The sequence below is a fragment of the Crinia signifera genome, chromosome 7 (genome assembly GCF_055691185.1).
Source record: "Crinia signifera chromosome 7, ASM5569118v1, whole genome shotgun sequence".
NCBI lineage: Eukaryota > Metazoa > Chordata > Amphibia > Anura > Myobatrachidae > Crinia > Crinia signifera.
Genome location: NC_139223.1, coordinates 123,395,439 through 123,419,008, shown reverse-complemented (window position 1 = coordinate 123,419,008; position 23,570 = coordinate 123,395,439). Strand labels below are relative to the sequence as shown.

Genomic DNA, 23,570 nt, shown 5'->3' with positions numbered 1-23,570 from the left:
TGCCATTTTACCGGCGCCACATGAGTCATTTAATCCCGGTGGCCATTTGCTAGTAGGGGGAGGGAGCCTCTCCTCACACAGCCCCTCTCCCGGAGACAGGAGCTAGGATGTACCCACGTGGTTTCCAGCCCTGATCTCTTCCTGCCTGCCTGCTGCATAGTGTTCGAGGGACACGGAGAGCACTTTGCCAGTCCGGGGTCCACCTCTTCACAGCCAGGCCATTTGGGCAAATCTCCCCTGTACCTCTCCTAGTGGAGCACAGGGTACAGTACTTTATGCTCCTGCCGGCCTTTGTGCTTTGCGGAGCTCAGTGCCACTTTTATTATTATTTGCATTGTGCTATGTCTCATAACTGTGTTAACACCATCACTGCATGTCAGAAGTATAGGTGTTAGCTGTACCAGTTTAGCTGCCTCTTGTACAATCTTAGAGGACAGCGATAGTGACATAGGGACTCCTATATTGGTGTCCTGCACTCATTGCAAGTCCGGCCAGCCTGGGCATATGAGTATAGCCTAATGGCGCGGCTACCCTTTCAAAAAGGGATGCCATTGTAAGGACGTAGCTGGTCAGGAGGGGAGCTTACCGCAGGGTTTTGCTCCCAGAGACATAACACTTTCCCAGCTATCAGGTGGTTCTGGCGGTCATTTTAACATAAAAAAACTTGCCGCCATTGCACGCTGCTGAAGCTCCTGACTGCTAATGCCAGGGCTGTGCTTAAGCTTGTCCTGGTTAACTGCATATTGAATGCAGTAGCTCCCCCAGGTTCTGTGATCAGACAGTGGGGTTTAGAGCATAGTGGGACAGTATTGGGCTGTATGTAAATAGGTCATAGCACTTCTGTGTTATATACCATTGTGTTGTTGATTGGCCTGTGGCAGCTCATCTCCTTTTACTGTCTCTCTTATCCAGTGATTCTATCTCTGGTTACCTATACCTACTCTCTCTCCCTGTGTGTGTGTAGTGCATATATTGGCAGGTGGAAAGTGTATAACTCCGTTTTACATTGTCATCTGAGGCAGGTCCCTGTGGCCTTCCCTGATGTATTTTTCCTCTGTGACATAGAGATCGTTAGATTTCTGCAATAAGCCTCTATAATTGTGCAATGTGTATCTGCTGGCTGACCAAATAAAAACCCCTTCTTGCTTTCTTCCAGAAAGATACACTGTGTTCTCAGATTACAGTTTATGGGGGGACAGTTTGCTGCCAGCTAGGTCATACAGAGGACAGCAGGAAGTCTTATACCCTGTTATCAGAGTGACACAGAGGTCACTCCATTAATCAAAGGCAAGGGCAGCAATGTCTAATGCAGATAGCATGACTTGTATGTTACTAACTCATGAGTTAGCAAAGTTTTCCATAGCAAGTCAATTAGAAATCACAGTGTGTGCAGCCATTACAGTTCTGGTCCAGACACTTAGTGTAAGACACCTCTGCTAACTTTTAAACCCTGTCGGAACATAGTCCAGGCCTGTTTTACCCTAATAGAGCAATAGCTCTATCAGCAACGCTCCCGTCTCTTAAGTAGACAAAGCGCACGGCTATAAGGATTCAGTCCCCACAATACCAGGGGTTATTTCATGTTCTGACAGGGCACTATGGCAAACGTCACCAACGGTGGACTCTGAAGTGTAATTTCTCCACAGGATAACCTTCGGTATTCCTGGGCATTGGAAGTTGTAACATTGCACTGTCACATATAGAGCTGGTTGTGGTGTGTACGCACAATACAATCCAGTGTGGGATCTGACTATGTAGTCGGATTTACATTAGGATCACATGCATGTAACATGCAGATTGCACATTTGAGATAATTTGACTTAGTGTTCCTCCAGGCCTCTAGTAGCCTTGCACCCCAGCGGGGTAGCATTTTTGGGAGATGCAGCTGTGGAGGTGCAGTACGAACTGTGTAATGGTTAACATTACTACCTCACGGCACTGATGTCAATCTATATTCATACCATACCACACTGGATATGCCCAATCTCGTTTGAGATCACATGGGAACACCAGCTGTTGTAGATAACATGGGCTCCATTCAAACAATGCCATTACCCTAACTGTGTGGAGTTTATGTATATTCTCCCCGTAATTGCGTGGGATTACTCCAGGTACTTCCGTTTTCTCCCACAAACAATTCGGTTTGTCATTTCTTATGGTTCTCCTTTAAGTTATGTTAGCGGAGTAACACTGGCTGTAGCTTTTATAATTAAAAGCTAATATGGCCTTGACTATGCATCCCTTCAGGGACGCAATCTCACTTTGGTAGAAGTTTTACTGGTTGCCAATGTTGACGGCCTTGTTCATTTCAGCGCCACCATATGCTATATACCAATATGTTGCCTCTTAATCTGTACGACCTATTGTATAGGGGTACATGAATGCATATGTTTATGCTTGTAGGCATTTGTGTATGTACATGTGTATATATACATGTACATACACAATATATATATGTGGATATATATAGCGGTGCTGGGCCAGCATTCTCGCTTCTTACATTCAAACAGCGGTTCGATATAGTTTCCTGTTTGTTTGTTTTCTAATGTATCTACATACACATACATTATAACCAAAACTGATCCTTTTGGTAAATCCGTGTTTTATACACGCAACAGTACATCTTAAGGCATAGACTGGATAATGCTATTATGGAAAAGATGCTTCTGTCTTGAAACCTTGAAACCTAAGTGAAAAAGACAGTCCTGTGGGATTTCTGCAAGGTAGAACCTTGGTTTCTAGGTCACCCTGTGCAGGTCCAGTCGGGTGATGCAAAAAGGGTGGTTTGTTATCAACCACTAGGGTGACACTCTGAGTGGGCCGGCTATGAGCCTACGGCCACACCACCCTGAACACACCTGATCTCGTCTGATCTTGGAAGCCAAGCAGGGTCAGGCCTGGTTAGTACTTGGATAGGAGACCGTCTGGGAATACCAGGTGCTGTAGGCTTAGGCCTCCCGCTTCTTCCAATGGGTGCAGCGCAAGATCCCGGCCTTGTTGGCAAAACTGTACCGGCAGATGGACCCTCCCTTCGGAGGTGTTCCTGTGGTTGGTAGGCCATTGGGGTGGACCAATGGTGGATTGATGGCTTTGCGTCACATTTACCAGGTCACCCTGTATGTGTCCAGGTCTCGAGACCCTGCAGCTTACAGAGTCCACGCTCTGTTATGTCAGTCCAGTGGCTATTCGTTCGGAGGTAGGCTTTTCCCCATTTTTGCTCCTCCTCAAATAATTTGTACATTAAAAGTGGAGGTGGGGGCACCTTAATCCAGGAGAATCTGGTTCTCGGATCTGTGAACCCTGTTAGGGGTCTCTCTTATCTGTCTGCCTCTGGGGCCAGAACTGCTCACAGGGTTGTTAAGACAACCTTATAATTCAATCCCAGAATTTACCATTTGTCTAGGGTTTTGTCCTTTCGGTAGAAGTAGTGGGGGCTGGCCTCCGCCTGTTTTCTTTAAAGGAACAGGGCTCGGCTCTCTCCTTTGTATTCCACAGCCTATGAGCTTTGTGGTACGATCTCTGCTCATTCTGGCAGGGGGTCCTGCAGATCCAACCTCTGGTTGTTACAAACATGGTGGTTTGATAAAATCTTTCTCTGATTCTTTAGGCCCTTTAGGGCTCTTTACAGGCTAACTGAGACAACGGTTTTCCTGTTGACCGTTGCTGCTGGGTGTCTGCCCGGCAGGCTTTGTCAGGTCAATCGCCTTTCATAGTCTTTCATTCTCATAGAACGGATTCTTTGAAACATTACTTTACACCTCACAAGGTGGTTCCTGAATTTCAGGTCATCCAGGAGATAGTGATCCCTGCCCTTTGTAGGCCGGCGGTCTCTCCTAGGCAGCAATCAACTGGAGGTGGTCTGTGCTTTGCACGTCTATGTACATCACGCTGTAATACTTTGGCCATCTGACTCTCTCTTTATCCACTAGAGAATTCTTAAGAGGGGCTGGTCTGCTACCATGCAGACTATTGCCAGCCGATATCTGCGGTCGTTTCTCATCAGGATTCCTTGTTCACCTCACTCCCTGTTCTTGCAGGGGTACGGGCTCATTCCACTACATCTGTGGGTGTGTTTCGGGCTTTTACAGGTGGTGCAATGGCAGAGCAACTTGGCAAGGCGGCAACTTGGTCGTCTGCCAACGATTTCTTACGCTTTTTAGCGTTTGTTATGTTTGCCTCTCAGAACTCGGCATTCGGCCAGAATATACTGGCCGCGGTACAGGCGCGTCCCCACCCTTAGGTGGCTGCTTTAGGACATCCCAATGTAATCTCTCTGGCCCCTGACGTCTGCCGCAGAAGAAACTGAGATTTATGTCTTACCTGTTAAATCTCTTTCTTCGAGGACGTCAGGGGCCACAGGGATCCCTCCCTGCCGCGCCTGCTTCATGGTATTGAAGTTCATAGTTCCTCCGTTGAGTGAACTTAGTTAAAAGGGTACTCTTTACTTAGAAGGGCGCCCACGATTTTGATCGTGGGGATCGTTAGTAAAAAATCTCGGGCATCTCGGGGATTGAATGCACTAAAAAATCGGGTGCGATCAACCGACGAGATGCCCGAGATTTCCCATAGGGAACAATGTTAAATGTCTCAATTGACCCAATTTTCCTGTTCAATGCCTCAATTGACCCGATTTTTCCATAGGAAACAATGTTAAATGGGCCACAGAGGCCAAATAGGCACCCTGAAGTGTATAATGGCCACCCGAATTGTTAACGCCACCCCACGATCAACGTCAACCCGATGCGTGGCGAGCGCAGCGGTACGCGTCCTACGACCTTTTCATACCCCCACTATCCACGTCGGCGTGGAGTTGAGAATAGAAAGTGTGGCGAGCGCAGCGAGCCACCGAGCCCGAAGCGTGGCGAGCGCAGCGAGCCCCGCGAGGGTACGCGGACAGCTGTGAAGCCCGCGAGGGGACGCGGATACCTGTGAAGGTATCCGCGTCCCCTCGCGGGGCTCGCTGCGCTCGCCACACTTTCTATTCACAACTCCACGCCGACGTGGATAGTGGGGGTATGAAAAGGTCGTAGGACGCGTACCGCCGCCCCTCGCGGGCTCGCTGCGCTCGCCACGCTTCGGGTTGACGTTGATCGTGGGGTGGCGTTAACAATTCGGGTGGCCATTATTCACTTCAGGGTGCCTATTTGGCCTCTGTGGCCCATTTAACATTGTTTCCTATGGAAAAATTGGGTCAATTGAGGCATTGAACAGGAAAATCGGGTCAATTGAGACATTTAACATTGTTCCCTATGGGAAATCTCGGGCATCTCGTCGGTTGATTGCACCAGATTTTTTAGTGCATTCAATCCCCGAGATGCCCGAGATGGGCGCCCTTCTAAGTAAAGAGTACCAAAAGTTCCTTTGTTGAGGTACTTATACATGTCACAGTTATGGTTCCTCTGTTGAGCAACCACACACACATATATTGGTTGAATGTGTTACTGTATGGGTTTCTCTTCCTTCTATCTTTTCTCCTGCCTGGCTTTGGGAAAAACTGAAAGTAAGCTAGCCTAGGAGGCGGGGTAGAGGAGGGAGGAGCCAGGGCTGTCTCTGGGCAGTCCAGAAGTTTTATCCTTTCTGGTGCTGGAAAGGTCGTGACCTCACTCTCTACCCAATGTAATCCCTGTGGCCCCTGACGTCCTCGAAGAAAGAGATTTAACAGGTAAGACATAAATCTCAGTTTTTGTTACGCCTTTGTGTGCTGAAAGGTCGTAACTTTGGCCAGTGATGCTAGTATTTTCAGAGGATATTTTGAAGATCGCTCACAGCCATGTTGGCACTCAAAGGGTTAACACGGGGGGTTCCAAGACTTTTTGAAACACAAACACAGCACCCCTAGGCTAAATGTTTCATATTCAGAAGAAAGATTACATTAAATAAGTTGTCTATAGGTTTCCTTAGTTTCAGTTATGTGGTGAGGGATAGTAATCACTTTTGTTTGTCCCCTTATGACTGAAAGCCATCACCAGTGGATTTGTTTATTACATTGACCAAAAATCTGAATTGGGCCTGGACCACCTGCAAGAGCCCGAGGTAACCACTGGACTGGCTCATATTTGTTCCAAAAAATAAACTCACAAATACACTGCTCAAAAAAATAAAGGGAACACTAACATAACACATCCTAGATCTGAATGAATTAAATATTCTTATTAAATACTTTGTTCTTTACATAGTGCTGACAAAAAAATCATGCAAAAATTATCAATGGAAATAAAATGTATTAACCCATGGAGGTCTGGATTTGGAGTCACACTCAAAATTAAAGTGGAAAAACACTACAGGCTGATCCAACTTTGATGTCATGTCCTTTTTAAAACAAGTTAAAATTAGGCTCAGGTAGGTGTGTGTGTGGCCTCTACGTGCCTGTATGACCTCCCTACAACGCCTGGGCATACTCCTGATGAGATAGCGGATGGTCTCCTAATCTCCTCCCAGACTGGACTAAAGCATCCGCCAACTCCTGGACAGTCTGGTGCAACTTGGCGTTGGTGGATGGAGCGAGACATGATGTACCAGATGTGCTCAATTGGATTAAGGTCTGGAGAACAGGCGGGCCAGTCCATAGCATCAATGCCTTCATCTTGCAGGAACTGCAGACACACTCCAGCCACATGAGGTCTAGCATTGTCTAGGAGGAACCAAGGGCCAACCATACCAGTATATGGTCTCGCAAGGGGTCTGGGGATCTCATCTCTGTACTTAATGGCAATCAGGCTACCTCTGGTGCGCACATGAAGGCTGTGCGGCCACCCCACACTATTACTGACCCACTGCCAAACCAGTAATGCTGGAGGATGTTGCAGGCAGCAGAACGTTCTCCTTGGCGTCTCCAGACTCGCGTGCTCAGTGTGAACCTGCTTTCATCTGTGAAGAGCACAGGACCCCAGTGGTGAATTTGCCAATCTTGGTGTTCTCTGGCAAATGCCAAACGTCCTGCAACCTGTAAGCACAACCGCCACCTGTGGATGTCGGGCCTTCATACCACCCTCATGGAGTCTGTTTCTGACTGTTTGAGTAGACACATGCACTTTTGTGGCCTGCTGGAGGTCATTTTGCAGGGCTCTGGCAGTGCTCCCTTTGTTCCTCCTTGCACAAAAGCGGAGGTAGCGGTCCTGCTGCTGGGTTGTTGCTCTATTACGGCCTCCTCCACGTCTCCTGATGTACTGGCTTGTCTCCTGGTAGCGCCTCCATGCTCTGGACACTACGCTGACAGACACGGCAAACCTTGCCACAGCTTGCATTGATGTGCAATCCTGGATGAGCTGCATTACCTGAGCCACTTGTGTGGGTTGTAGACTCCGTCTCATGCTACCACTAGAGTGAAAGCGCCGCCAGCTTTCAAAAGTGACCAAAACATCAGCCAGAAAGCATGGGAGCCGAGAAGTGGTCTGTGTCTTGCTAATTGCCTATAATTTCCACCTGTTATCTATTCCATTTGCACAACAGCATGTGGAATTGATTGTCAATCAGTGTTGCTTCCTAAGTAGACAGTTTGATTTCACAGAAGTGTGATTGACAAGGAGTTACATCGTGTTGTTAAGTGTGCCCATTTTTTTTTTAGCAGTTGTCTTTTTCTTCATGGTTCTTGGGTCCTACAGGGTTAAAATAGTTAACCTTGTTCATGATCTCCAGACCAATCCGGCTACACCAGGCAGAGTGGACGGAGGAGAGCCCAGTGACTAGCACTGCAATTCTAGGACAGCGTGGCTGACACTTCAGGGAGGGTAAATGCTCTCTCCGGAGAGTGTTTAAATCACTGTCCATTACTGTGGCACTTGGGAGACAGTCCACAGCGCTGGTGTGGACACTGCCCCTCCGAGGGAGGGATTACACTAGACCACCAGGGTGGGGAGTGCAGGCAGTAGATTAATTCCAGTTAGTGAAGGTCCAGCATAAGGGGAGGCAGCACCTGCCTGCAGTCCCTCCCACTGGCTTTATGCGCCAGTTCACTGCTGTGCTTCCGCCTACAAGCTGTATTCCCACACTATCCTTCCTCTCCAAGATGGTGGAGGCCATCTTTAGAAACACTTTACAGGTTCTCCAGGATCGCTGTGCTCAGTCTCCTATACAACCGTCTCCTGCTGACAGGTTTTACTGCACTCTCTATCCTACCCTGCTACTAGCATACTGTGAAGAAGATACAGTGCTATATAGTCGATTGTACTTGTTATTGTACTTTAATATCTGCTGTGTGTATGTTATTGAATGTGCAAAATTTACTATACTGCTGTTTCTACTGTATATATTCTGATCACTATTGTTCACCTGGAACTAGGTGTATGAGGAGAAGGGAATTACTGGTTCCTAAAAACGATCCCGGTTGAGGATTTTACTGTGGGAGAGTTCTCCGCCGGTGGATTCACATTTGACTTGCCTAGTCAAACCCTCGGTTTTGCCTGTCATGTCAGCAACGTCCCTTAAGGACATTACTGATAGATGCTTGGGTTGGCCACGGCACCCAGAATTTTCACAAAAATAATGGAAGTCATGACTGCCTCTTTGCGACGTCAGGGCATCAGAGTGATTCCCTACCTGGAGCATCTCCTGCTACTAGCCAGTTCGCGGGAGGTGCTTCTCAGTCTTCTTCAGACCACCATGGTATACCTTCAGACATGGATGGCTGATAAACTGGAAGAAGTCTGTTCTGATACCAAACACACGGATGTTACATCTGGGAGCCCTGCTACACACCGGGGTTCAAAGTCTATTTCTGCCTCTGGACAAGTGTGGGCTGCTGCATGACAGCATTGGCCAGTTTCTTCAACCTCCCAGGGTCACATTTCATCATGCTATGCAGGTTCTCGACCTGATGATTTGACATGGTCGAGTGGGCACAGTTTCCATTCTTGCCCTCTGCAAAGACTGATTCAGACCAGATGGGATGATTGGCCTCAACATCCCAGGTCTCGCAGAATGTGGCTCACAATAATGGTGCGTTCATCCTTGACCTGGTGGCTCAATGAGACTATATAGCTATATATGAGATATATATAGCGCTATTCATGAGATATCTTTACCCCATCACTGTTACATATATATATGTGTGCACATACAGTCGGGCAAAAAAGTATTTAGTCAGCCACCAATTGTGCAAGTTCTCCCACTTAAAAAGATGAGAGAGGCCTGTAATTTTCATCATAGGTATACCTCAACTATGAGAGACAAAATGAGGAAAAAAAATCCAGAAAATGACATTGTCTGATTTTTAAAGAATTTATTTGCAAATTATGGTGGAAAATAAGTATTTGGTCAATAACAAAAGTTCATCTCAGTACTTTGTTATATACCCTTTGTTGGCAATGACAGAGGTCAAACGTTTTCTGTAAGTCTTCACAAGGTTTTCACAAACTGTTGCTGGTATTTTGGCCCATTCCTCCATGCAGATCTCCTCTAGAGCAGTGATGTTTTGGGGCTGTCGCTGGGCAACACGGACTTTCAACTCCCTCCAAAGATTTTCTATGGGGTTGAGATCTGGAGACTGGCTCGGCCACTCCAGGACCTTGAAATGCTTCTTACGAAGCCACTCCTTTGTTACCCGGGCAGTGTGTTTGGGATCGTTGTCATGCTGAAAGACCCAGCCACGTTTCATCTTCAATGCCCTTGCTGATGGAAGGAGGTTTTCACTCAAAATCTGACGATACATGGCCCCATTCATTCTTTCCTTTACACGGAGCAGTCGTCCTGTTCCCTTTGCAGAAAAACAGCCCCAAAGCATGATGTTTCCACCCCCATGCTTTACAGTAGGTATGGTGTTCTTTGGATGCAACTCAGCATTCTTTCTCCTCCAAACACGACGAGTAGAGTTGTTACCAAAAAGTTCTATTTTGATTTCATCTGACCATATGACATTCTCCCAATCCTCTTCTGGATCATCCAAATGCTCTCTAGCAAACTTCAGACGGGCCTGCACATGTACTGCCTTTAGCAGGGGGACACGTCTGGCACTGCAGGATTTGAGTCCCTGGCGGCGTAGTGTGTTACTGATGGTAGCCTTTGTTACTTTGGTCCCAGCTCTCAGCAGGTCATTCATTAGGTCCCCCCGTGTGGTTCTGGGATTTTTGATCACCGTTCTTGTGATCATTTTGACCCCACGGGGTGAGATCTTGCGGGGAGCCCCAGATCGAGGGAGACTATCAGTGGTCTTGTATGCCTTCCATTTCCTAATAATTGCTCCCACAGTTGATTTCTTCACACCAAGCTGCTTACCTATTGCAGATTCAGTCTTCCCAGCCTGGTGCAGGTCTACAATTTTGTTTCTGGTGTCCTTTGACAGCTCTTTGCTCTTGGCCATAGTGGAGTTTGGAGTGTGACTGTTTGAAGTGTTGGACAGGTGTCTTTTATATAGATAAAGAGTTCAAACAGGTGTCATTAATACAGGTAACGAGTGGAGGACAGAGGAGCCTCTTACAGAAGAAGTTACAGGTCTGTGAGAGCAAGAAATCTTGCTTGTTTGTTTTTGACCAAATACTTATTTTCCACCATAATTTGCAAATAAATTCTTTAAAAATCAGACAATGTCATTTTCTGGATTGATTTTTTTTCCTCATTTTGTCTCTCATAGTTGAGGTATACCTATGATGAAAATTACAGGCCTCTCTCATCTTTTTAAGTGGGAGAACTTGCACAATTGGTGGCTGACTAAATACTTTTTTGCCCGACTGTATAGATAGGAGATACAGAAGATTACTCGCAACGCCAGGCAGGTATGCATAAAACTCATAAATTACCATTCTCTGTCATATGAACATATCCACTGGAGACTGCATTGCTCCATTAAAGATATACGCTGAGACAACATATAATTGATATAAAGATTTAGGATATGACCGTGAGAAATCACACCTATGGACAACTGCCCTGGACTGTGACAAACTGCCATAAACGCAATATGCATCCAATAGACAAGATGCTTACTCAGCTACGATCCAATGTTTGGAAATATTGCTGTCAATCAAAGCTGCGGGCAGACTTCCCGCCCCCATCAAGCAGGAATCTGCTGATAGGGGAACACTACTGCCAATCACCAAAACGAACGGACCATCCGCCCTGCACGCCCACGGCAACAGGGTATTTAAGGAGCATCCGGTTCAAGAGTCGGGTTGGCCTTGAAAAAGCTGGAGGCGAAGCGCGCGCCGGCTAGCGGTGGTGCCTACTCGTTCGCCATTACATAGCACTGCATTTTTATTTCTGTACTTTTACCCACAGGTTACATTAAGCTCAGTCATGTCATGCACCGACTGCTGATCCCATACCCTGTAGAAGGGCAGCAGCGGTAACTTGACTAATAGCTTAACATCAGACACTCTATGAGATCGTGTCACGCTTAAGCTTCACCACGTATCCCCCCATATCACTGAAGACACAGTGGTTCTAGTGTACAGCCATAGAGCTGTTAGATTTGTCATAAGACCCTCTGTAATCTCAGTCTCAGTACAGTGTATGCCGCAGGGATCTTTGAATATTAAAGCACCATGTGTTGAATACCAGTGTCAACATCGGTAGACAGCATTTTAGTCTACCCATTTGATTAAGTTAAGCCTCAGGCAGCGGCAACACCAGGGCCATCCGCAGCCCACTCTCTATATATGCATCAGAAGCATATCACTACAGTGTATCTAAGTGAAAATATGTGTATGTATGTCGATGTATAATACAATGTTGCAATAAAGGTGTCTTTTGAGATAGACTAACAATTGCCCTTCTGCACTCGCAACTCCATTAACTTGCTGAATGACTTAGACAGCAAACCCTTTTGCAAAACTTATATTATAATCATTGTTCATCAACTAGAAGTGGGATGCTGCCTTAGAGAAATATATGCCACCTCATTAGAGGTAATATCTTTATGTCGACAGTGGCAGTTGACACACCACTAATAAACTCTGTATTCGGACAAAGACACATATAGGTGTCAGTTACTCTGAATTAAGGATTAATACCATGCTGCAGCAAGGTGTCTGACTACACGTATTGGCTTTTTTACGTACAAAACACCCCCAACCAACAGGCCATTGGGCCAGCACACAGCGTGTCGACTGTGGTAGTCAACACATGACTGTATATCTCTAATACCAGACACAGTAATTTATCAACCCACCTAAATCTCAAGGTGACAGTGCTAAGGTGTTTTGATTGTGCCAATAACTATCGTTTGGGCTTTAACACATTTATCTGCAGAGGCCCAAGAGCCAATACACAGATAAGAAACTATTAAAACCCACACATGAGAAACGTTGCACAGACTGCTCTGCATTCACCTAAATGCCAAGATGACCATTTAAGACGACACAGAGTCGACTGATGCAATTTTGACCTAACCCCAGTGGTATAGATCTCCCAGGAGAATATATATATCATCTCACGGGAACTATAACCTGGAGGTGATCTGACGATTTACACACAAACTAACATGCTGCATGGCTGTAGGCACAACTTCTTACCTGAGTAATAAAAACACAGAGACACGGTACCAACCCTACAATTTATTTTCTGGTGCATATACACACACGTGGATTCTGAGACAAACCTGTCAGATTATACCAGTGCGATATGAGTAGGCCACCGATTTTAAATAAACACACCTATCCTTACCTTGTATTCACATATAAATGTTACATGTGTGTTTGTCATATTTCGCTTAGTTTTAAGTAATTATCTAATAAAGGTTAAATTTTGTTTCATTTAAGGACCTAATAGGTGCACCCGATAAGTACATAATCTCTCTCTCTCTCTCTCTCTCTCTCTCTCTCTCTCTCTCTCTCTCGTCATCTCACAGTGGGATGGCCCTATTGGATTCCACAATGCATTCTTAGAATTCTAGTCCTTGCAAGGAAGGTGGACTCTAGCGGAATCCAAACTGTCGATCAACATATTGGAACTGTGAGCAGTCTTCAATGCTCTACAGTTGTCACAGGGTCTGCTGCAGGGCAGACCTGCCTGGTCCGAGCGGACAATGCCTCTACAAAATATGTACTGGGGTACATAAATCACCAAGGCATAAAGGCCATGAGGGAAGTCTCCAAGATCCTTCAGTGGGCCAAATGTCATACACCAGCCATTTCAGCACTTCCAGGAGTTTTAGAATCGGAGGCGAACTTTCTAAGCCGTCAGGACATACACATCGGGGAATGGTCTCTGCATCCCAAAGTATTCCTTTTGATTGCCAAGTGATGGGGCAAACGAGATGTGGATCTCATGGTGCCGTGCCACAACCACAAGGTGGTACTGTTTGGGTCCAGAGATCCTCGAGCGGCGTTCACAGGCGCGCTGTCCATGCCATGGAAATTTTATCTTCCATATGCCTTTCCTCCAGTGTCTCTTCTTCCACGAGTACTGCGAAAACTGAAACAAGACGGGGAAGTCTAGTACTGATGGGCCAGGAGGCATTAGTTTGCAGATATTCTACGTCTGTCTGTGTCTCCACCGTTTTGGCTGCCCTTGCTACAGGATCTTTTCAGTCCAGGCCCTTGCTTACATCCAGATCTGGATTGGTTGGCTTAGACGTCGTGGCACTTTCTGTGGTACTTGCGGCCCTTACTTTCCCCATTTGAGCCGTTATCGTCTGTGGATTTGAAAGGGCTATAGCTTCTGCCAGAAGAGTATCAGATTTGGGGGCTCTGTCCTGCGGCTCACCATTCTTGGTGTTTCACTAGGACAGGGTTGTTCTGCGTATGAAACATTCCTATTTGTTGAAAGTAGTATCCAAGTTCCTCATTAATCAGGAAATTGTGGTGCCGGCATTTAATTCCTCAAAACTGACTCCCGAAGAGAAATCTTTGGATGTGGTGCGTGCTCTATGTAAGACTATCAGACGTTCTGATTCCCTTTTTGTGTTGTATATCTTGCACACAAAAAAATTGGGTAGTCACAAACAGACTGGTCATTGCTCAAGCATATGAGCAGGCTGACCTACCATATCCTACTTGGATTTCTGCTCACTCAACCAGGTTTGAGTGTCCCTCCTGGGCTGAATGATGTGGCGTTTCTGCTGAACAGTTCTGCAAGATTGCAACGTGGTCCTCGGTCCATATGTTCCTGAAGTTTAATGCCTTTGACACAATCGCTTCCCAAGATGCTACTTTTGGTCGGTCGGGTTCTTTTGGCCCCTCAGGTGTCATCCTGACCTTAATTATACGGATTTTGGACATCCCTTATGTTAAACCTATGGGACCCATGAAGCCTTAAGAAGAAAAGGGGAGTTAACTATAACTCCCTTTCTTCAAAGTTCCTGGGACCACAGGGTGCCCTCCCTGACGCACCGAATATATTGGGTGCATCTGTGACCTTAATCACCGGTCCTTTTCTTCTTTGTATGAATGTGTCCATTTTCTGTCTTCTTTCGATCTCTACTTCCTGCTGGGTCTTGCTAACCAAACTGATACCCCTTTTCCACTTGCAGAGCCGGGTCATACCAGGAATGTGTTCCCGGATGCTTCCCAGGACACTACCCGGGAATGTACCCTTTCACACTGCACTCAGACCTGGGATCAACCCAGGACAGCCCCATTCACACTGATCCCGGGAAATCCTTGCAAATACATATGCATGTCATTAGAAAAGGACTCCAGGGCATCAGCATTTGTGAGCCCAAGAAAGCTCCAATCAGCAGCTTTTTTAAAGTCCCATGTACCTGATCCCGGGTACGGGACCATTCACACTGATCGCATCCCGGGTCGATTCTGGAATCTACCCAGGTCAGGACCTGGGTAGAAATCCCGAGATATTCTTTCAAGACCCTTTCACACTGAGCTAAAACCCGGGTTGATGCGCGTTCATGTGCAAAAACCCAGGATATTTTTGCAAGTGGAAAAGGGGTATGAGTGACCCATCCATGGAGGCTGGGTTAAGGGGAGAGGAGCCAGGTATGATGGGATGCCTGAGGCCGGTTTCACACACTCCGGCTCCTGCCGGACGGTGAAATTCCGCACGGCCAGGGAGCCGTGCCGCACACATTAGTTGTGAATGGACACTATTGTGTCCATTCACACGGGACGGCCACGGCCCGGCCGCACGGCTGCAGCCGGATCCCGCCACTGGAAGGGACGGCTGCCGGGCTGTGGCCATCCCCTCCATGATAAAGTACTGAGTGCGGCACGGCTCCCTGGCCGTGCGAGAGTTCACCGTCCGGCAGGACCCGGAGTGTGTGAAACCGGCCTGACGCTTTGGAGATTGGTGCCCTTGTCTTCTGCATCCACCTACAACCCCCGATGTTAACCCTGTGGTCCAGGAACCTCAAAGAAAGGGAGTTAACTGAAGGTAGGTTTTACCATAACTCCCATTTTTTACAATTTGAGTAAAGTTCTGGACATCTATTTAAAAGCTTTTTCTGTCTGCTGCGCCAGGTGTAATGTACACAGGAATTTGAGAGCTGTGGATTTTTTGTTGTTGTTTTTTTTACATTTCACCGGCGTTGGCTTATCTCTGCACCGGGGTAGAGGGTGCCACCGGGCTGCCGATTCAACAATGAATTGGCTGTATGACACCTTTTACCTTGGTATGTAATGCAACTAAATGAGTTACCATGGTAACAATTTAAAAATGCTTCCTAGCATTTCTGGACACAAATTTGTTAACCTTTGCTTTGCAGGTAAGGCACTGATACATTTCCTGGCACCGTGGGCCTAATTTCAGGTCACAACACATTAGTGGCGCTCAGCAAAGTGTCCATGCTTGGTACCAGTTCCCAGATCAGGACTGCACATGTGCAGCATGAGTCCTGAGTCATTGGACACAGTATGGGTTCAGACATTAGTAGGTGTTGAAGGTGACCCAATTCTGCACCCGGAGGTGCAGTAATAGATCACAAATGTGTGTGGGGGGGGGGGGGGGGGGGAATATATATATATATATACCAGGAGTGGGCTGGTTACCACTACATGAAACACAATTTCCACTGGCAAGCTGCATGCATGGAATCTAAGTCACCGCTTCAGGGTTGATAACTCACAGTACCTCCTGCTAGTGTCTCCAGTCTCTCGGCGCTGCAGGTCTGTGGTGATGGACAGACAGGCATGTACAGGTTACCAGAGGGCTTGAACCCTGTCACGCTGGCCATGCCATAAGGACATATGCAAATTGGTGAGTATTACTCACCATTCCCTGACATGTTCCTGGCCCTCAGATAGCACTGCCTCCGGTGGACAGAAATTTACAACGCGCATGTGCCGGGCTTACTTTAGTTTACAGACAGCCCCTGAGTGCGGAAGCCGGTGCATGGGCTGCGTGCTGACGAAGCACGCTGGCTGCCGGGACCGCAAGGCAGCACTGGGAATGGGCGGAATCAGAGGTGCCCCCGGTATCAGCGAAAAACGGTACATTCGGTACATTTATTTTTAGCCGGTACAGTCCGTTAAAAAACGGTACTGTACCGGCTTAATCGGTACAGTTGGAGGGTATGTATTCCACACACACAGTTAGTGTGCTGTGGGTAGAAAACATTTTTATTTATTTATTACACGTTCTCCATCATCGATTCTCCTGATTTAATAATAAGTGGAGTGGGTGGTAGTGATAACAAGTACATCAGGTATGGGCGCAAAAAAAAACTGAGCTGCTTTGTCAAGCTGCGGTGTACTGATATAGGCGGGATTCACTAATAACCCCTGCTGTACATCGCCGGCATTCGCATTGTTAATAATTGCATATGCGATTATTAAAGCCAAGGCGAAGGCCGGTGAGGTACAGCGGCTCCCCCCTCCCTGCCTGCACCCTTACCCGCTGTGTGGGTGCTCCGTTTCCTCCTCCCTGCACTCAGAAGAGGTGCAGGGAGGAGGAGGTCACTGGTCCGGGCAGCACAGCAGGAGGCTGCCCGGACACAGGTGAGGGGGGTGCGGCGCTGATCGGCGGGGGGTGCGAAGGGAAGCCCATAGGCTTCCATGGGGTTACGCCATCTAGAACTGGCGTAACCCCCCGCAGTGAAGCCCCGGCGGTGGGGCTTTGCTGCATATTAAAATGTGTTAAAAACACCGAAAACTGGGTTTTTACAGCATTTTCAGTTTGGTGCACCAGTCCTGTCAGGTAAATAATAAACAAGGAAAAAGGGTGTACACTGCGCTAAAATCTAGTAAACAATTTGTTTCAATATTCGGTACATGTGAATTAGCCGGGCTGCCGATTTTGTCCTTAAGTTTAGTTAACTTAAGGACACCCGACCGACGCGATGCCCGCGATTTACCCCCAAATCGCGGGCATCGCGTCGGTCGCGGCCGTTATAAGGGGACTCGACCGACGCGATGCCCGCTATTTCCCATAGACAGTAATGTTAAAATTACTGGACCCGATTTCCCATGTTAAATGTATGTTAAATGATGTGCAAAATAAAATGACAATGTGAAATGGGCCAATATGGCCATTTCACATTGGATATGTTTTAAAAAAAAAAGTTTCATGGCCCCCCACCACCGTTAACGCCACCCCGCTATTGACGCCAACCCGAAGCGTGGCGAGCGGCGGCGGTACGCGTCCTCCGACCTGTTCATACCCCTACTATCCACGTCGGCGTGGAGTTTAGAATAGAAAGTGAGCCCGAAGCGTGGCGAGCGCAGGGGATACCTTCACAGGTATACGCGTCCCCTCGCGGGCTTCACAGGTGTCCGCGTCCCCTCGCGGGGCTCGCCACGCTTCGGGCTCGGTGGCTCGCTGCACTCGCCACACTTTCTATTCTCAACTCCACGCCGACGTGGATAGTAGGGGTATGAAAAGGTCGGAGGATGCGTACCGCCGCCCCTCGTGGGCTCGCTGCGCTTCGGGTTGGCGTCAATAGCGGGGTGGCGTTAACGGGGCCATGAAACATTTTTTTTTAAAACATATCCAATGTGAAATGGCCATATTGACCCATTTCACATTGTCATTTTATTTTGCACATCATTTAACATTACTGTAATAATTTTAACATTGCTGTCTATGGGAAATCGGGTCCATCGCGTCTTTTAACATTACTGTCTATGGGAAATCGCGGCATGGCCGCGACCGACGCGATGCCCGCGATTTTTCGGGCGCGATGAAAAAATCCGCAGCCCGGATAACTCACAAGTACCCAATATTCAATAGAGTGCAATTATGGTGCCACTAATATATTTGTGGCACCATAATTGCACACTCTATAGAATATTGAAACAAATTGTTTACTAGATTTTAGCGCAGTGTACGCCTTTTTTCCTTGGTTTAAAAATAAGCCTGAACCAAAATAGATGAACAGAAAGCTTGGAAGAAACAAACAAACAAAAAAGCTTCTGATACACTACATTTCCCGTGAGGCTTCAGGGCTGTGGTCATGTGATGAGTAAGAGCGAATGAGCTAGGCTGAGGCGGAGGAGCCTACAGTACAAGTAGCAGCGCGCGGCTTCGGTCGGATTCACTGTGGTGCGTGGACTGAGGACTCTGCGGAAATGAGACTGAGAGCAGCATGGCGGGTGCTCGGTGCTGGCAGGCTACAGCGGCGGACGGGGCTCCTTCTTCTGGCGAAGGAGTTAGAGTGTTTGTTACCCGGTGAAGACTAGGAGCTGCGGGGAGAAGGTAATGTAACCGTTCCATGGGCTGCTGATAAACCACGGGCGTGCTGCTACTGGCCCCGCCTGGCATCGTGTGTATGTTCCTGCTGCTTCTGTCTGTGCGGTGCCCAGGTGTGTGTTTAGTTACGCTAGTCACCATATTCCCGTGAACGATATAGCATAATACATTATTCCCTGGGCCTACACGGATGCGGCCTCTCGCTTATGGGGCGAGTGCCTAATACACTCTCTATAATGTCCAGTACATTATGCACTCTTAAGTCCCCCGTACGCTAGGCCGAGGTATCGGTGGCTAAGTTTTGATCATATACAATGACTGCAACTTAATTTATCTGATCCTATGCACCGCTCCTGGTGTATGATAAACTGCTATTGCAGCATTCGCAATTTCCTATTTCGATTTGATGTGCGTGGGGCCACGCATCCGACCAGAATGATTAGTAAATTACATACAATGTGACACTTCACATGATTTTATTGGCCTGATTTCTTTAGAAAAGGGCCAACGTGAACTAATGTATGGCCACATCTACAGTACATTCTTATCAATCACTTTCATTGTACCAGACGCCCACACACTAGAACAATTTTTTTTGCTGATTTCATGCTTAAAAAATTGGACGATTTTTACAGATAATCTGCCGAAATCGTTAGGATGCGTGCTCCAGTGGATTTTTTTGCTTAATCTTCTGATCTTACATGCTTAAAAGATCAGACTATTTAGCTGAAGATCCATAGGAGCGCACATGGGATCTTAAGGGAAATCTTTATACAAGCCTAATTTATGCACACGCCTTATGATCGCAGTTCTTTCTAGTGTGGACATCTTAATTCACAATACCCATAGTGTTCAAACTGGTTCAACAAGGTCATTACCATACTAACAGCACTGACCTGTTAAATTGGCTTTTTGTTATAAACTAAAGCAATGTTTCATGTTTGCCCTGGTGTTTTTTGAGTGTATATTTGAGAAACAAATATGGCTGCCATCATATGGCTCCTCCCCATTACCTTCCCCCAGATCCATGTGCTCGCAACAATAGTACAAACTGAGATGCATAGATCTGTGAATGCCAGCAGCATTGTTATAGTATTGTGGGGATATCTGAATAATTATATCTTATAATAAAGGTTCTCATGGGCTAGTATTGTGTTATGCCTCTTTCAGACCGCACTTACCCGTTATTTTGCCATATTTTTTTTTTCATAGTTTTAAAACCGTAAACACCCCTTTCACATTACAGCTAAAACACGGTAAATTGCCTTTTTTTTTTTTTTTTTTTTTTTTTTTTTTTTTTTTTAAATGGCTTTAAAACTTTTCTAGCTGTAATGTGAAAGGTCCAGAGAGAATTTACCATTTTTAAAATACCTGTAATCCAAAATGGGTTGAAAGCAGTGTCCTACCCGTTTCAGAGCCAATCCATTTGTAGTGTTATAGCTGGCAGACCCGTTTTTAGAAACTTTTTAAAATACCTGGTCAAAGCCAGGATTATGCTGCTTACAGACCGCATAACTGGCTTTGACCCTGTATTTGGAAACGTTTCCAAAAATGGGTCTGCCAGGTAAAACCCCTTTCACACCGCATCTCTTAAACCTGGGGTAGCCAACCCTAGTCCTAGTGAGCTACCAACAGTGCATGTTTTGCAGGTCTCCTCACAGAATCACAAGTGAGCTAATTAGCTCCACCTGTGGATCTTTTAAAATGTCAGTGATTAATGAGTGCAGCAGCTAGGTTATCTGGAAAATGTGAACTGTTGGTAGCTCGCCTCCTGCAAGCTGCAGCTGTGTGCTCCTGCTGTCCGCCCCCAGGTCATCACTGATGCACAAACGGAGAACCCTGGTGAGGACACAGCAGCAGCAGAGTGCCGGGGGATTCATCCAGGGCTTCCCTCTGATGATACTGCGTAGTACAGCAGTGTATACTGCATGCGTTGTTTTTTTTTGGGGGGGGGGGGGGGGGGCGGCGGCTCCAGTGCTATGAATATTTAATGAGTGCTCATCAAATTCACTGCGCTGAAATACCGTTTCAGACCCGATTTTGATGTCAAAATACCGGGTCTGAAACGGGTAGGACCCTCCATTTTAACCATTTTACAAAAACTGTTTTTGTAAAACGGTAAAGTGATTCTGCACCTTTCAGACCGCACAGATTACCATTTTAAAACAGTTAAAAATCGGCAATATACCGGTTTTTAAGTGCGATCTGAAAGGGGCATAAATCACATGTGCTGGCTTTTTGTATCCTAAGAAGCCTGGAGTGGAGATGCGGCAGGCCACTCCAGTGCAGATTAAAGCTGATTTGTACTTTTGTTAAGTTATTTTATATAGCGCATACATATACTACAGAGACTATTTGAACATTCACATCAGTCCCTCCCTGCCCCAGTGGTGATTACAATCTATATTCTCTATATTCCACATATGCTCATGCAATACAATATTTGAATGGTAACTTTCTGTATTTGGTAATGTGAGTCTTTATAATGTATGTGAGCATTGAAGCATAACAGTTTAGTGGTCCCTCCAGGATCAAAGATGGGTGGAGAGGGAAAGAGGGCACCATGAATTTAGCAATCCTGGGATGCCGACATCATTGTTGGGGGGGGCCTGCCTAGCACCTGGAGTGAACACTTACTGTACATGAAAATACTCTACTTCACTACATCTAGCGTAGTCTTCAGTAAAATTATCTTAACGAGTTGAAGGTATTTTCTGGCTATAACATTGCAAAGAAATAATCAAATGTATGTAAATGTGTATTTCTAATCTTTATAAGAAAACACCAGATTTCAGATGTACTTTGGTATTTAGATTTTTCTACTATCACTTGTGACTTTTTTTTGTTTTTGTTTGTTACAGCCCCTATTGTGATTGTAATTGCCTGCCCTGAGATGTCTGCATGTCTTTAAAATGGCAACACTGTGACAACAGGCCTCTACTCCTTGGAAGATGTTGCTGTGGATAATGTGGAACACTAAATGTACTGTAAGTGAACTCTTATATTACAATCCCTTGTTAATGAATTGTTTGAACTATAAAACGCCATGCTTTCATAGCACTAGGTTTACTCAAAGGCTTTAAATTGTGGAGAACCTGGAGCCTGCTCTGGAATGATGACAGAAAAGGCCGAATTGCAGTGTCTCCCTAAGCAGTTTACTCTCTACAGGGAGGTTCAATGACAAATCCCCTTGAAGCGAAAACATAACTGACCTTTGCAGTCTCCAGGCTTGTTCTCCGATGTGACGTAATAGTTCCTCACCCAGCCTCCATGACTGCCAACTTTATGTAGTCCTTATAAATATACAACTAGTAGCTCACTTGTATTTCTAGTCGCAGTATAAAATATGGAGGTCTCCATGTGTGCAGCTCTACCACCACCCTGCCATTGTGAGACTTGTAGTTCTGACTACTGCATTGGTTCTCAAACTGATCAAGGCACCTACAGTGCAGATATTAAAGGTATCATGGCTGAGCACAGATTGACTCTAACATGATTTTTGGTTCTACTTAAAACCTGGGTGGTCAGTTTTATTGAGGACCATTGTGAACCTCTGGACTCCTGTATAGTTATAGACTGACCCTTTCTCTTAAGGGTATGGATTGTTGGTTGACAGTTATTAGGTCAATCAATAGTAGTCGACAGGCAGTAGGTCAACAGGAGGGTTTTGTTTTTTCCAGGTCTACCTAATGACCTAGACCCTAATGACCGCATACATCTCTTGAGAAGCATAGCCATGTTTTCTAATACTTTGCACCATAACTTTTTTTTTTTTTTTTTTTTATCAGGTGATGCTGGACACATGTTTAAACATCATTGACCTGTTGTGAAGCAGTCTGCCGGTAAGAGCATTTTCTATCAGCCCCCAGATGACAAAATGGAGTCCCTGACTAGTATTTGTGGGTTTAGCCTTAGAATGGCTGAGGAATGATGACAGAAAAGGCCGAATTACAGTGTCCCCTTAGCAGTTTGCTCTCTATGGGTGGCATAATGAAAAAAATCCTTGAAGCGAAAATTCAACTGACCTCAGCTTGATCACTTTGTTTCACTCTGTAGCTATTCATTGCTGCAATAGGATCTAACATCTTCTCCATTCCCCTAGATAAGGTACAGTGATGTGGATTCCAGTGTGACCTAGATGCTGCAAGTACATGGATCTATCATGGACGACTTTTCTGCAGCACAGCCCGACTTGGAGAACCTGCCTGCAAAAATATTCACCAACTGCATGTGCGGGAATTCTTATCCTTATTCCATGGGAAGTGACATCCATATTCCTGTTGTGTAGGACTACGTCTGGCTTCACTACATCTGCATAACCCCCCTTACAATGACAATCCATAAATGGTGCTTACACTTATCTGACTGATATGATACTGACATGAACCTAATTCTGCCATGGCCCCAGACCACCATAGATGTCTCTATATCTATAGATACTAATGCAGAAATAAATAAATGCACACACTTTTGGGGTGATTTAATTGTTAATAACACCTATTGGTTATTACTCTTGTCATGATAAAAGCATTTGGTTTAGTCTCTTAAAGCTGCTAAACTTGTCCGACCAACTTGGTTAAGGTCAACAAATATGAATGTTCCCACACTTCTGTTTGCCACCACATGTGTCATTGGGCCCACTCACAGCATTCAAGCCTGGATGGTGCATCAATTTAATTGCATTAATGTGCCCACTGATCAGCACTACAATAAACTATTTCAGATTTCTTCGCTTAATGCGTTTGGGTTTTTTGTTTTTTAGTTAAGTGTTCACTAGTATAATCCGTATTGTATGTTTATTTAGTCGTTTGGTTTTGAAGCGTTTTCTTAGTGATCTAGCTACATTAACCATTTGAGTGTCAACATCTGTGAGGGATGTGCAAAATATCTGTTAAATGCCGGTGTTCACATTTGTTGAAAATTGTAAAAAAAATGATTGTCTTTTCAAAGTCATTACAGGGGATTTCAAAGTCATTACAGGGGAAATCTACTAAGATGTGTATTGTAGTTCACATGTGATGTTGCTATGGGCAACCAATCAGATCTGGTCTACCATCTTC

General features: G+C 45.9%; 1 long non-coding RNA gene and 3 other non-coding genes across 4 annotated transcripts; all 4 read left to right on the top strand.

Annotated features, from left to right (window-relative positions):
* Positions 1-2,830: 2,830 nt before the first annotated feature.
* LOC146024505 (5S ribosomal RNA) lies at positions 2,831-2,949 on the top strand. Its single transcript, XR_014453883.1, has one exon. It is a non-coding gene; the product is annotated as a 5S ribosomal RNA (ribosomal RNA).
* A 15,370-nt stretch (positions 2,950-18,319) lies between these two features.
* LOC146020515 (uncharacterized) lies at positions 18,320-23,247 on the top strand. Its single transcript, XR_014450802.1, has 4 exons — positions 18,320-18,516; positions 21,372-21,497; positions 22,299-22,352; positions 22,613-23,247. It is a non-coding gene; the product is annotated as an uncharacterized LOC146020515 (long non-coding RNA).
* Positions 21,615-21,728, top strand: LOC146025499 (small nucleolar RNA SNORD89). The gene has a single exon (XR_014454161.1). It is a non-coding gene; the product is annotated as a small nucleolar RNA SNORD89 (small nucleolar RNA).
* LOC146025496 (small nucleolar RNA SNORD89) lies at positions 22,430-22,541 on the top strand. Its single transcript, XR_014454158.1, has one exon. It is a non-coding gene; the product is annotated as a small nucleolar RNA SNORD89 (small nucleolar RNA).
* Positions 23,248-23,570: the final 323 nt, after the last annotated feature.